The sequence below is a fragment of the Acanthopagrus latus genome, chromosome 18 (assembly GCF_904848185.1).
Source record: "Acanthopagrus latus isolate v.2019 chromosome 18, fAcaLat1.1, whole genome shotgun sequence".
In the NCBI taxonomy this organism is placed as follows: Eukaryota; Metazoa; Chordata; class Actinopteri; order Spariformes; family Sparidae; genus Acanthopagrus; species Acanthopagrus latus.
In genome coordinates, this window is record NC_051056.1 from 16681720 (window position 1) to 16698223 (window position 16504).

Consider the following 16504-nt stretch of genomic DNA (forward strand, 5'->3'; position numbering starts at 1 on the left):
CAGCATGCACTCCCGAGGCTGAACCCACAAATCCAGCCAGTCAAAAATAGACTCCAATTAATTGCCACTCTCCCACCGACACAAGCCACACGTGTTATGAAATACGGACAGGGCTGTAACAATGTTTATCTGAGCATCAAAAGAATGTAAAAATGCCCCGCAATTTATGCAACACGGTAGCGCAGCTGAAAAACAAACAAAGGGGGGAAAAACAAAGAGAGTCGGTCCGAGGAGGACTGCCAATGTCACGGAGATTTGGATGTACTTGGATTTATGACTGAATAAATTCAAGACCTGGCAAATTGTCCTTGCCACCACGTAGGACAGCGTTACACATCTTAGGTAAGCCTCGCAGATTGAGCCAGTCTCGCCGGTGAACATTTCTGTCACGTGCGCTTTACCTGTGTGCCGGCTCCCGTTTTTCATAATTGAATGAACACACTGAAACCCAGGACCAAATTAAGTTTCAGTTTGGTTTCACTTCCCCGTTCGCCCACTCTCTTCCTCTCTGCCACGCATATTTACAGCAGTCACGCCTGAACCAAAACATACATGATTTTTTAAACACTCGTACAGTAAACAGAGTGAATAATACAACGCGCTAACCCCCCGTGACATTACTGTAAGATGAGTTGATCTCATAGCCGGTCTCGTTGCGTGAAGTAAACAATTAAAGAGGCGTTTGCGATTGTCCACACTCTAGTCAAACCCCTGGTCGGCTGGCAAGCTCTCCGGGCTGTGAGGGCTCGATGTGGTCGACTGCAGTGGGTTTCCTCCTTTGTGCTGCAGATGAGCATGAGTTTATCGTCATCTGTGGAAAACCCACATGCCTGCATGCAGTAAAAGAGGCATAATGCATGTGCAGTATGTTGCCTTGTAACTGATTCCTAGTCTGAGAGCGCTGCCTTCACACAGAATCTCAAAGAAGGATAAATCCATTCTCAGGTCAACTCCTGAACTATTCTCACTGGACTGTAAAAAAAAAAAAGCTCTTTTAAGACCAATACATCTACTTTAAGATGCCTCATGAAGAGCACCTTTTTTTTAAAATTTATGTTTCAGTCATACACAAATGATCTCATCGATGGTAACTCGCTACTAATACTAGTCTGAGGATCATAGGTCAGCACGGCTTTCGGTTTATTGATTCGGGTCTTCGGTCTACAGAGTTTAGCTGCTCCAACTCTCGACAACACCCTCACAATGAAACACAACTTCAAGTTCAGGCACGCCAAGTGAATCCCTTCACTGTGCAAAGTGTCAGAGAGGCCAAATTGACAAGTGGGACCATCAAAGCTGTGTTTGGACGGTGTTTACACAGCCTTTTGTTGGAGGAGTTTTAATGCAGCATGAAAGAAAGAGCTCAACTCATCAAAAACTGATGCTTTGGGTTGGTAGGTCGGCCAACTATAATTGACACAAAGTCCGGTGTTGGCCTACTAATTTAATATCAAAGGTGTTACTATACAAGGCCTGCCTCTTGCTATCTTTGTTCTATCTATGTTTTTCAGGATTTTAACAGTTTAAAACATGAGACGTTTTCCCTGCCAAATCACAAGCCTTTATTTTTGTCCTTCCATCTGTCCATCCATTTTCCTCTGCTTATCAAGGGTTGGGTCATGGTGGCAGCAGACGTCCTGTTCCCCAGCATCGCTTTCCAGCTCCTCCTAGGGAATCCTGGGAGCCAGATGAGAATCCCTCCAGTGAATTCTGGCTTGACCTTGAAGGTCTCCTCCCAGTGGGTCGCGCCTGGAAAATCCTCTAAAGGGACGTGCCAAGGAGACATCCTGATCAGACGCTTAATCAACCACCTCAGCTCGTTTCTTTCGACGACAAGGAGCCGCGGCTCTATTCAGAGCTCCCTTTGGATGTCTGAGCTCCTCACCCCATCTCTGAGGCGATGGAGGAAACTCCATAGGGTCTGTCCGTCCATTTCACACTCCATTTCCCTGTCACTAGTGAACAAGTGACAGGAGAGATCCTGAGATATTTAATTTCCCTTGCTTGGGGCATGAGCTCAGCCCCAACTCGGGGGGGAGGGGGGTAAATCTGAGTCCAAGTTACAGACACAAATCTAGACCTCTGAATGTCATCAGGAACTACTGGCAGCTTGAGGCATGGTTTAGGTGTGGAGACCAGCAAGAAGAAGTGACTGTTTGTTAGAAATCAATGATGGCTGCTCCACAAGAGGTTAGCATAACTGCTGTAGCATCAGTCATATCAACTGGAGAGTGTAATTCACTGAGGAGAAGAGCAAAGAAAAGCACTGAAGGCTTTCCTTGATGGAGGACACTCTTCTCTCAACTAACTTCAGTCAGTTTACCAACGGGCTCTATTGGTGCCAGGGCTCTCTGACTGTTGATCTGACTGGTTGAAGTTAGGCTTCGACAAACGGTGACAGACAGCTGGCAAGATAAAGGTGGTGATAACCAAACCATCTGTCGTAGAGCAGTAGAAGTATTAGAGTCCATCCACTGGGAACACCTGTTCCAAATTATCTATCCAATAGTTGTCAAGACATTTCACTTTAAAAATTCACCGGAGGAAAGTCACATGAATGGAATCTATTCCTGTCGAGACCATTAATGGCTGTTCCGAATTTCATGTCAATCCATCCAACAGTTGTCGAAATATTACAGCTAGGACCAAAGTGGCAGACTCACCACCTAAAACTCACTGCTGGCTGCCAACTGCCTTAAATCAGTGTAATTAGCGAGTGGAGTTTGCTGTATCCCTGTGAGTTACACACCATGAATTCATCTTGTGTAACTATGACAGAGTCGGTGCAGGAGCTCGCGGAGGAAACACAGCATGCACAGACACTCTAACGAGGATCCCGACACTGCATAGTGGAGTCTCAAAATTTGATGTTAAATGTTTTCAACCATCAAAAGTGAAAATACATTATTCCTCAGCTAGTTTGGTTCAGTCTTTGAAACACTGCACTTTCTGAAAAAACAAAAAAAGTATCTGTCTCTTTTTCATATTTGTGGCCTTACTTTAAATTTGAGTTAAACTTGGAAAGTTCAAAATTTTAATGAAGTGATTACACAAGATGGAAGCCGTACCCTTTTCATTAGGGACAAAAGTAGCTGTACATCCTGTCAGAAACTATATTTTTTTTATATTTTATTTTGGGTTCTGTACTTGAGAAAAAATACTTGACTAATGTCTTCCATCGTCTTATTAGACCACAAAACCCTGCCGCCTTAATTCGACTGTGTCGACTGTGTCAACTGAGTCCACGACCGAAACAACCAGTAGTCTCAGTCTCTCTCTGAAAATGATCCACAAATGACAAAAAGCAGAACTGTGAATGAACCCATTTGCTGACACAACATACACTCACACATACCTTTACGTTGATAGTTTCACATTTCTGTATTTCAAAAATGGAAGTTCCTGAACTGTAGTTTATGCACACCTGAGGGTAAGAAAGACTGGGATGTTGCGCGCAAAGATGGATGATTTAATATTCTATAGCTCCCATAAAAATGTGTTGTGTTGAAACCTGTCGACTTTCTCCAACGTCTTGGAGCTCTCGAGGAACATCTATTGTAAATCGCAATCATGTTGTCTTCGACTGACACTGTAAAAAAAAAAAAAAAATATATATATATATATATATATATATACATATATATATAAAAATATATATATATATATATATATATATACATATCCGCACAGGGAATGACATATTTGGCTCAGGTGCAGCAGTTTGATATCATGAGTACAACAACAGTGTACTTCTTCTTCTTCTTCTTCTTCTTCTTTTTCTTCTTCTCGTTTACTGACAAACTGCAAACCTGCCAAAATTTAAAGGCGTTTACGTCCTGCAATTGTTAAATCAATTAAAATCTTTGCTAATGTATTATTGGCTCTACTCATTGCCTATATTTTCATGTCCGGAATAATACTTAACGACTTAAGAGATATATTTTGAATGCCTATTCATAACAAAGCACAACTGAGGCTCTTTACCGCACTGACCTCTTCATATCAGCGTCAGCATACTTTGGCTTTGCACTTGTGTATTCTTGTTACTTATTCACTCAGATCAACCAAAGTTGTGACAGCCAACTGGAAACAACATGTAGACAACGGTTACAATTATAGGGTATAATCCTGAATCTGTATCTGTAATATGTCCTGCACAATACAACAATCAGTAACCAGACTACTTTGATCAGTTTCATCTGTTTCAGAAAATGGGTTTATTCTTCCAATAATGTCTACAGAGAGGTTTAAAGCGTTATTTGTTCCCAGCGCATTGAAATAAAATAAAACATGGCTGGCTGTACATATACAGTATATGTTGTTTGATCTGTTTCTGTTTGGTGTCGCGTGTCTTACATTTCTTGTGGTGTTCCTTTGATGAAGACAATTCCCAGATTGGGATTCATCGCATTCAACTCATGCTAATTAAATCAAAACGTCATCAAATTTCCTGAGCTCCTATCTATGATTTTCATTTTAGGTGTTTTAATTCTTGGCTATTGATTTTTTTTTGCATCTTATTGACACTTTTAACTTCCACCCCTACCAAAACCTCCAACCTGCTCCCAATCAATTCTCATGCACCCAGCCTGTCCTCCAGTGCCTATAGCCCCGACTCCACAGCCCACAGTGTTATTAAATCCTTCTCTACCCGTTTTCACTCTGATGAACTAATAGACTGCTTTCACAAGTCCTGTCTGTCTATCCTAGACATCAGGGGACTGCCAAAAAGCAGAGAGTGAAAGTGGATAAAAGACAGCCAACGTGTGTCATATGAAAGATGTACGGAGCTTCTAGACAAATACCAACGGTAAAATACCTCTCAGATACCATCACCGTGAGCAGTCATACCTCCAGGATCATATTTAGCACCATAAACTCCGTAGTTAACCTGTCTGCTTGCTCCACTCTAAATTCCTCCCCAATTAGCTGTCACCAGTTTAAAGATTTTTCTAATATTTCTCACCCTATCAAAAACTTCTCACTGGTTATTGAGGAGCCCCCGCCACGTAATACATTTTGTCGAGTCTCATTACCTCAGCTTGGATGCGTAACTGCAGGTAAGAAACCCACTAGCTGTCAGCTTGATATCATTCCAACAAAGCTCCTTTAGCTGTCATTTGAAGCAGCTGGACCTAGCTTATTGACCAATTTTAACAGTCCTCTAGCCACAGGTACAGTCCCATCTTGTTTGAAGCATGGCATTTTTGTACCAAAATAATACTTCTGAAAGATTCAAGTCAAGATTGTGAAAACACCAGAACACAGGAGCATCCGTCACTGACAAATGACCTCCTCTGTGCTGCAGCATCTAGTCTGCTTTGTTTTCGTCTAATCCGACATAGTTGACCACACAATTCTCCTTGATCTCTTGTCACCCACGGCCTTCACTGGTTTCACTCCTACATTACAAACAATCGCTTTGCTGTTTCTGTTGGCAGCTTGATGTCCACATCTGCATATATTTCTCAAGGGGTTCCACAAGGTTCAGGTTAAGGCCCACCTCTTTTCTGTTTTTACATCTTCCCATTAGGAAGCAGTGAAATTAAGATTTCACTGCTACGCAAATGATCCCCAGGACTAGCTCCCCCTTAATTCTCAAAGTCAGGCTGATGAAACTAAACAACAAAACTGTCTCCAAGATATTAAAGACTGGTTGGCTCGTAACATCCGTTAAAGACAGAGAAACTACTCCTCGGCTCCTCTCACTGTTATCGTCCACGACCTCAATCAGACAGCATGCTAAAAACAGGGGTGTTAACGAAGTCCAGAAGTTGACAGCAAGGACTACAGTATGTGATGGACAGAAATATTCATGATGTTAAGCTTTATGAACATTAAGGCCAAGCCATTCTGGTCTAAAGGAAAACAAGAGAAGCCACACACACTTTGTGCCCCACAAACCTTTCAGAGAGGAAGATTATCATTCAACATCTGTCCTGCACTGCTGGGTACGTCCTCTTTACCCTTTAATGGGATAAATTAAGCGCTCTATGTTTATATTCTACCAGACAACGGACCATGGTGCTAAATGTTGCATGTGAGTTGGCCAGTTAGCTAGCTAATACTGGCCAATGTAAACTATTACTGTACACAGCGTGATGTGTCCGGGATGATTGTGGCATCAAAATAATATGACTGCACATCGCAACGTTACCTTTGACCAGACAAGGTGTCTTTGGTGATGGTTCTGATGGTGAGGTCTACAACACAGCCTGATCCACTCAAAGGCCAAAACACTGCAGCCTGGTTATTAGCAAGGTCCAAGAAACACCACCACATCACCACTACCATCTGTACGCTAGTTCCCAGGATCAATTTCAAAATCCTTCCTTTACTTATATCTCTGATCATAGCTTCTCACCCCTTACAGTACCATCAGACCCCTTGGATCCTCCCACTGTGGCATGTTGGCTATGACCAATCTGAAGAAAAACAAAAAGGCTGAGGGCAGAACTTTTTCTGTCCGGCTCTGAAATAGCCTACCAGAGGCAATTAGACTGATGCTTTTAAGAGGCAGTTCCAGATATACTTTTATTCCTCCAGCTTTTATTGTATTCATTGTATTTAACTTTCTTTTTCTTTATCAGACTCATTGGGTTTAATATTACAATTTAACTGTATTCGTAATTTTATTCATAATCAAATGGTACTGCTTTACACCTACGTGGTTTTTTTTAATGCTTGCCTGGTTAAATCTGCTTCTTTTCTAATCTTGCTTCACAGTGCACACATATGCTCCTTCAAGCCTGTGGGTAAATACATGTCTCTTTTTGTGTGCTTTCAGGGTGATACATGAATGAAATAAACTCGAAACTTCAACTTGGAACCGATCATACGCTCATCCTTGAAAACACCAGAGGTGCTCTCACAAATCCGTCAAACATGCAGTACATGAACACTCATGAGCCAGTGTGCCTGCCTACGGACGCCAACACATATCTTATGTGGAGAATTTCATTAAAATTTCACCTGGTTATGTGGCTACGCTTATTTATCTGATGCCAGGTTTTATGTGGCTCACGTACCTACAGTATTGCATCCACAGATTGAGCTCTCAGTGAGCTGGATTTCAAGGTTATCATTGCATAACAGCTTTCAGAAGAGCTACTTAATGTAGGCAGGGGATGATACATCTGGACAGTTTATCCAATGAGAGGGTCTTGCAACCTTTAATTGAACAACATGTAATTTTTCAAAACAAATCCAAAGACGTGGCCCGGTGATGTTGTGAAGTCGTGTGGGATCATGGGAGCTGCTGTTAAACAGCCACCGTTGCTGTTTTCAATGTTTTCAATGTTTTCAACTTTTATGATGCATGGCAGAGAATCTGTCCTGGGAGTCATAGCAACAGGCTACAAGATGAAACCCATCGTTACCTCAAGCAGTCAATACACAATAAAGGTTGAGTTGTTATTTCACATTTTATTGTGTGAATGTTGCACATTATATCTTTAATGAATAAAACAAACCAAAAAAAAAAAAAAACAAAAACAAAAAACTGCAGGATCTGGGGAACAACACTTTCAGTTCTCAAGATTCACACTGTGTCTGCTTTTATTAGTGATTCTTCTCACTTCTTTTTCAAAAAAATCATGGCAACATTTCCCCCAGCACACCTCCCTGGAAAGAATGAAAAATAAAATCCTCTGGTTCAAAACAAAGGAAACGTCTATTTGTAGTGCTGGTGAGACTTCCGGGCTTGGTTGGGTGTGTGGTGGCGCGGTGGAGTTCGCCTGCGGAGAGTGTGCAGGATGTGAATGGCCTAGCAGGGGCCCGGACAAAGACACACACTATTTCAGTTAATATGCACACTCCGGCGCCGCTTGAAAAGAGACATTTGGAAAACTGCAGACCGCTGTGATAAGGGTGGATATGACAGTTCTCTGTCTCTTGCCTTCCTTCCCTCCTTTGCCTCGGCTCGCTCTCTGTCTGTTAGCTCTCTGCCCGTGTCTCTTTCAACACCCCTCCTCCTCTGTTTTCTGCTCCTTCTATCTTTTCTTTCCTCCCTCCGCCCGCTACGCCTCCTCTCCCGGTGATGGCTGTCCCCGACACCTCTGTTCAGTCAGCCAAATGTCACATAACAGAAACTGAAATATCAACTTGGCAGTCGATATGGCAGAGAAATGATGGGGAGGGGGGAAGGTGTGCCTGTCTTGTTGTCCTTAAAGGTGCTGAGAGCATTACCAAGTATTGGACTCTCCAGCACCTAGTGAAGTGATGACAGCCCAGCAGCTGGGGAAAAGGGCGAATAAAACCCCTCTGACCAATTACTGCAGTGCCTTTTACTGGTTCAACTCTTACTCTGTTTCACAGTAATAATACAACTAAAAGCATTTTATGATTTCTTGTTTGAACAATTGTTGCTAAGGGAATGTACGAAAGTTATTACAGTGAAGACGGAAGAAAGGGCAGGGTTATGTTATGTTTGTTCGCTTTGGTTTCAGGGTAGTCTGACTTTTGCATCTTATAAATTGTACTCACTATATATGTATATTTCAAGCTTAGCTCATGAGATTAATTTAAAAAAAAAAAAAAAAAAGTCACGAGCGAGGACGCCGTTATCTTAAATGTATCCATACTTGAAAAGGTCGGGTATGAGTTGACATGGTTTGATTAGAGGGTTGCTGTATTAATAATTTATCAGAAAACTAATTAAATTTGAATTTGAGAACTATTTACAGAACAGCCTAACATCTTATTTTATTTCATTTTTTTTTTTTTTTTGAGATTCAAAATCTCTGGTTTTGTGAGGAAGATTGAGCTTCATTTCAATATTTTCGAAGGTGAAGAGGAGAACCCACTTTTTATATAACCTTAAATGAATAGAACCAGCTACTCAGTGAGGCTTTTCCTTCATCTTGAGGACACATCTTTTCATTGGATGATACACAGACAGATACTCAGGCAGCTCAGTACTCGCACAACCTTAATCATAATAAGAAAAAATAAGAATAGATATAAATAGTCTCAAATGATGGCTTTCGTGCACACGGGTCATATGATGGATGTTTTCCATGTGCAGACAACAATCCTGTCTCTTTTTTAGGGCTTAATGTTTTTTTTTTTTTTCCAACTAGCTAATAAGTCACATTATGAGAAACACCAATGGAAGAAGATCTTTTCTAATTTTACTGATTGTGATCTCCATCGGCTAGAGCCCGGCCAATACTCCCATTTTGGGGGCAAATGACGATATTGTGCTGAGGTTGTACGGTTGGCTCGCAGGCTTAAGATGTAAAAGCGCCGCCCCATTTAAAGACCAATTCATTAGTCCTTAGTTCGACTCAATATGCTGGCAAATAGCTGTTAATGCCATGCTTGAGTTGCCAGAGATCTGTGCTGTGTGCTGATCTTTGTGCACCTCTGATGATATGTAAGCGAGAACACAAAATGCTCATTAATTTACGTAAAGTTCGTTGCTGGGAAGATGTCAATTGCAACCTTGACACTGGCTAACGATGTTTTCAGTCAGGCGGCTGTGATGGTATTTATCATGGCAATGTTAAGAGTCATATCTTATCTGATGTGAGTGTGATTTGAGTCATATGATCCGTTTAATGTAACATCCACAGTTATCCGTTAAGGAACCATGACAACGTGGTGCTTCATAACTCACAGCTAATCAAACGTGCCCTGTTTCAGCACGATATAGAGCCGTGTTTATGCAGTCATGATGTCAATTAGCGTTCCCTTCATTTGTTATTGGAGACATTTCATAAAACTCTGGCCAACTGACATATTGATCGGCGCTGTAATACCAGTGTTTATGATTCAGACCGCATCATAACCCAAAAGTTTTGAAATTGAAATTCAACCTTTTATTTAGTCTTCTGTGATAAAACACAGTGTGGCTGGAATATTCATAGTTTTGCGAGGCTTGCTGCTGGGCTTGGAGATTTTCTAATTTCATTCTTATCGTGTGCATTAGCGGTTATCGTGAACATCGGTAATCTATTAATATGTTTGTAACGGGGTTAGACACTATTTTGGTAACTCTTTTGGTTGTCAACAGTGAATCAAACTCCACCAATTCATGACGGTCCAGAATATATGGAATCTAAGCTTGACGCTCCTACCTCAATAATTTTCAGCTGGCTCCATTTAGGCTGGTGCAAATAATGTATAATGGCTAAGCTGAAAGAAGAAGAAGAAAAAACTCTGTCATGCTCCACATCATTAATATTAATTAATCCACATGCGGATCAGATCGTATCTTCTCAGCGTGTGCATGTGGTTAATATTAAGGAGCATAAAATAAAGTATTTACTGTCCTCCAGGAGTTGAGGAACATACAGTCGTTCCTCCCTCGGTGTCCTTTTTTCCCCTCTGTTGCTCTGCATTTCTTATTTCGAGATATGAACTAGTTTTATATTCTACAACTGTGCATGTAACTTTTTCCATACCTCCCTGGATAAAAAAAAAACAAAAAACAATGTGTGCCAGTAGTACCGCTACAGATTCATTAACAACACAATGAAGAGACACACACAGGTTTTCCTCGGCCGCTGCAGAACTCTGCATATTTATAGTTTGACTATGGGAGATCACCCAAGACAGGGCCAAATCAATACAGGGGGAAAAATCATTAATAATAATCAGAGCATTTATTGGCAGCCTTGCGCGAGCTATTAAAAAGTCCTGCTTTTTTTCCACGCCGTCTTCATTTGAGGATCCAATTTGCTCTGACCTTTAATGACACAGCATGTAACTGCTGGCTCTGGAGAGAGACATTAATAGACATGAAACTATTACCAGCCCGCTCTACCTAACTGTTAATAGGAGAGAATAGAAAGAGCTCCCTCGCAGCATGTCAGACAAGCAGCGGCTGCAGCTCCACAAATTCTGTTACACCCTCGCTCCTGTGCCTGTAATAATCTACATATTTCTGGTTTTCTTTAACTGAAATGCTTTTACTGTCATGTTCGATGAGCTTCGGGAGGAGACGGTGGACATCTAAGATCTTCGCATTGCAGGGAAATGCGAAGCAGTCTTCTCTTGGTAGTAATTTAGACCGGGTAGAGTTACAGGATGAATTATTGCAATCGTACATTACATCGTCCATTATGGGACATTATGAATGCGTCTGTAAATATCAAATGTGCAAGAGAAATGCTGGGAGTCCATTTATAGTCGAACCATTCATCAAAGTGTGTGGACTCAGAGCCGGCGTAATCTGATGTGAGGAGCTTCGATTGTAAGAATCAAACACGCGGATAGTTTGTCCGGACCCTTATCACAGACTTTGTTCACCGCAAGAGCCTCTACATGCTAATTACGGCCGGGTTGTTTGTCGTGGAGCCACTCTTCGCCATGTTTACTAATGAATACCATGTGTGTTGCCGCCGCCGCCCTGATTAGAATGGATTAGGTGACCTCTCCTCTCGTCTGCTCGTAGAGGCCCCGAATGCACATCCATTCTGGCTATCAGGCAGTCGCACCTTTGAAGCATGTCTCCGTCACATCCAATGTGATCTGGCGCCTTCGCAGGTACACATGGCCGCTTCTTTTTTAAAAAAAAACCTGCTGAGATGCGTCTGCGATCACCGGGAGCCTGCCCGTCTGATCTGGGAGACGAAGACCGGGCAAAAGAGGATCTAGGCGCTTTAAAAACGCGCCTCGGTGGGATACCTGGGGGGGGGGGGGGGGGAGTGTGCGACCTCCAGGGTCCTCCAATCCATGCACCATTGTTTTGTTCTGCTAATTAAGAAGCAGTGTTCAGGCTGATTGGTTTCCAGTGTGTAATTACTAAACCGTCTGCTGAGAGTGCTTTCCATCCGAGTGCCCCTCGACCATGAGGAAACGATGTGAGAGCCTGGTGATGCAGAAAGCCAGGGTCATGAACCTCATTTGCCCAAAACAGACCCAAGGATTCTAAACAAAGATGAAGGACAAGGAGAGGCGAGACAGTGCAGCGGACAGGTGCAAGCGCCCCTTTGCAGCTCTAGTTTGCTTCAAAGAGCACCATTTTTATAAAGGAGAAATATGACAGCCACAGTGCTCCCTCTAAAGGAGGCTCGGACTACTGAATCCGGCACGCCAGAAGGGAGCAGACACTGTGGAATAAGGATTTATCTGCTGGAAGTTTTTCAGAACTCAGAGGAAACCGAGACGGAGAGTGACTCAGGAGTCTGGTCCAGAATAATATTTTAAAGGATGCCAAAAAACACAGGCAGAGCAGTCGGCCGGACTCCTCTAATAGTAGCACATTCACAATGCAGACGGATCAAGTTTGCTTTCACGCAAAAATGTAAATGTGAATGCAACTATTTGCGAAAAATGTCGAAAAAAGGCTGTAAACAGCCCGCAGCAGGTTTTCATTTCAATAAACATTTGCCCACGACCATCGCCGTGGAGTAATAAAGACACAACTGCGAGAGTCAATGTGTCAACCACACTCCTCTCCAGCACGCACGCCAGAAACGCCACGCTCTCTCTGTTTGATCTTTACAACGCCGTTCAGTATTCATGAACCTGCTAAGCGGAGCAGGATATCTTTTTCCGAGGATGCTTGCCATGAGCCGCTTCCACAATATCGCTGCTTAGAGGGACGAGCCAGCAAAAGTCAGCCGTCCAAATGAACAGCGAACAAAGGAATGCTTGATTTATTTATTTATTTTTTTCTAGCTTCGGGTTTTAAACCCACAGATGAGACAGAAAAGGGGGGGGGAAATGAAGGAAATGCTCTTATCGGTCCTCTGGAATAATGAACATAATAAATGATAAAGCCGCGATGAAGAGCAACCTATAAGAATAATCATTATGTTCCAATGGAGATGAACAATCCAAGGCAGATGAATTGGCGTTTAATCTTCACAGGCCAATATGCTCTAATTTACAGTCTCAAAATCAGAGAATAGCCGAGTCTGAACAACTCTTACATCATTAACCGAAAAAAGGGAGAGAAAAGCTGTTTGTTATCCAAAACTAATTAATTTTTTTTTAAAGGGGTTATCGTAGAGAAACACCCATTTTAAAAGAGAGTAAGTAAGTCCTTGGAGAGAGCTTTGTGAGCACAGCAAATACAACTAATTGCAAAGTATTGTTTGGAGGAAATGTCTTTTGAAAGCTGTCGTTGGATTCACAACAGACTGACACAATGAATTGTTAAAAAGAAGGAGAGGTGCGGCCGTAATGTCTCTCTCACAGCTGGTTGCTCGAATGCTGCACCCGTGTACCAAATAGAAAATGATACAGTCGAGCATGATGGGTTTCTTACAGCACTCTTACATTATTGCCCTTAAAAAAAACATAGGTCAGACCAAAAGAAAATCTTTGAGATAGAGAAAATGAAACCTGCTAGATCACATCTTCAAGTCTCTTTCACTTTTCGGAGCACTTACCAGATGTTTACCCTCCCGCACATGCATGAATGATGATGTCATCACCAGCCGTGGTGTGAAAGATCTTGAGAATGAGGTGGGAATATGGACAACTTGCAGCCCCGGCTATACAGCACACACCAGCATGCATGGAGCGTAGCGACGAGCGGCACCAGATGCTAAATGAGTCAACATGAGGCTGTTAAGAGATATCACCCGCGCAGCAGTACATCATATAGGAAGCGTGTGAGAGGATGGCGGTGTTGGTCCAAATGAACTATCCTCCCCAGCCACTCCGGCACAACTCAACGGAGCTGTTTGGGCTGACATGTGAGTTAAACTTTACATAAAAGTCTAAATGATCTTTCAAAGAGTCCAGGCTGCAGTGCTTCACGTCCTGTTTTCCGAGTTGGAAGCTTAAAAAGTTAGTCTCAAGCCATGACCAAGGCACTTCGCAAGAGAGCAAACCGCTGGTCTGACCCATAATTCCAGCTATATCGCAGCAGATGGCCACTCACCGTATAGTGTCTCATGCTGGAAATGGATGACGGCAATAATTGACCGAAGCAAGGCCTATATGACAGGTTCATCTAACGATGAATGCTGGAGGAGACAGCAGGTGGACAGCATAGTTTGATATTTCGTTTCTCCCCTTTTATCACAGCGTGATATCCCCAGCACAACATCCTTCCAGTGCTCAAGGGAATGGAAAACGCGGAAATCTTTTCTGTCTTTCACCACAGTCTCTTTTCTCTCTATCCCCCCCTTTGTGTGTGTGTGTGCACTCAACACAGCTGTTCCATTTCATCAGGTTTTAGTCCCTGCTACCCATTAAAAAAAGAGAAGAAGCTCAAAACAGGATTTCAGCTACCATTGTCCAGGAGACACACTGTGTTGACAGCAGACATTTTTCATACGAGCCGCTCAAAAGCTCGGGACGCAATCTACAGTGCGACAGGAGAAGAGCAGACAAATCAGTCTGCTATGAAAACAACAAGAGTAAGAGCATTCAAAAAATGAAATAAGCAGCTCCAATTTCGGGATGTGTTGCAGCACTAATGCGCGCAGCATTGTGTGTCATCTACATTTCACCAATTACTCTCACTTCAGTCATGCCACAATGCTCCCAGAGCCATCTGTAATTCAAATGAAACATTTTCAACACTATCACCCTAAACATGAAAATCTCACTATTTACTCCACAGATTCCCAAGCCAGTATCGTGCTTAATTCGGAGCTAGCATGTCAAGTAAGATAATTCGGCGCTCAACGCTTGAGGGAAATCCCCTCTGGCATTCTTGGAGATTTTAAAGAAGCGGTCTAATGCAAATATGAAGAGGGACGCTGGCGAAATTAATGTATCTAATGGTCTGTAATTGCCATTCACGGCATGAAAGTAATTGTGGGATACAAATTCTGCCAGAATATAAATCCCTGTGTCCAAGAGCTGAGATCTTTTGAAAGGGATCCATATTGTGCGCATCAACCCGGCAGTGACAGCACAACAATATAGCTGCGACTACTGAAGGAGGTTTTTTTGATGGGACAAAATGGGGATTTACATTTGATCTGGACTGAAAGGCAGCCATAGTCTTTGAGAGCCTGTTCATTTGTATATACCGTGTATGTCACAGACATGCTTAGCGTTTCTGTTTCTTACTGATATTTTATTATTTACTGGAAAAAAGCCAGCAAGGAGAAGCAACAGTAAATTACACGAATAACTAAAGACTGACTGTGTTTCAGCCCATCCTCATGAGAAAATCCACCATATGGGTCAGTTATACAAGCCGACCTCTAGTGGCCGTTCTAATTATTACGGCATCAAAAGAGGAAGTCAGACACATCATATTAAGATGAAGTCAGGAGAATGTTGGGTTGGGGTGGACGGATGGTCAAAGAATACGGGAGTTTGAACTGCGAGGACGCCATTCGTGTTCTGTGTAACACCTAGTACAAAACTAGTTGTTCCAACATCAGAATCAGAGTCAGAATTTCCTTTATTTGGGGGAAACTTCTTCATCCCAGCGGCCACAGGACAGTGGTATTGTGATAAACAATCAGAGAAATGGGTTGTTTTTATGACCTAGTGCACATGCTAGGTCTATTGGGAGCAGTGCTGGTTGTACAGTGTGACTGCAGCAGGAAGGAAGGACCTGCAACACCTCTCCTTCACACACTTGGGGTGTAGCTATTAGCCTATTGCTGAAGGAGCTGCCCGGTGCTGAGACAGTGGCCTGCAGTGGGCGGGACATGACAACAAGTTAACTTTAAGTTCACTAATCATTAACATACTTGAAGTGTACTGATGATTAATCTAGTGAAAAGTGTACACAAGTATGCTTTTTTTTTTCACAAGGGAACCATTAAACCAAAAAAACATAAAACATCAGAAGGTCACACTGGACACGTACTTGTGTGTGGTGCTGCACAAAATGCAGCGCAGGAAGCCAAACAAGCAAACACATTTTCCTGTGCACCTGACGCACAGAGCAAAATAGTTACAGAATGACAAAGAGAGGGAGGGAGGGCACACGAGACAAAAAGAATGAGCGGAAAGGACTGAGAGAGGGAGCGAGGGAGAGAGAGGGAGAAGCCAACTGGTCGTTCCCTGACTCCTTCCGATGTTGTCGCTGCAGCAGCTGTCATTTTTCCATCAGGAGGGAACAAAGTCACCTTGGCCTGTGTGAGGACAGGTGACAGGAGGAGTGGGAGGCTGCAGCGCTGGCGCCGGCCCCTGCTGACGAGGGCCGGCGTTAGTAGAGGTGACAGGAGCGAGGAGCTGCTCACCGGGGGCCCCTGACACCACACAGCACCTGCCCCCGAGAGGTGCGGCGTCAGCACATCTTTCTGCAGGAAGTTTGAATGGAAAGGCAGGCAGGGTAAGAAGTTCTCCGCTTCCTTCCTCTCCTACTGTTACTTGATTTTGTTATTCCACTAACCCCCATGTGAAAGACAGACAGAGGCATGAAATATTGATACGACCTGGTGCGTCTCATATTGCCTCTTGCTGTAAGGGTGTAAGTGCCGGGGAGCTTTCCATCGATAGCCTTCGGAGATACACGGGTACAGAAGATCTGGACTTGTACAGGAGCGCTTTTGATCTCTTGCAGAAAGCGAAAAATCCTCTTATTGTATCGCTCACTGTCTTATTACTGTGTGTGCTCAGTATTATTCAAATG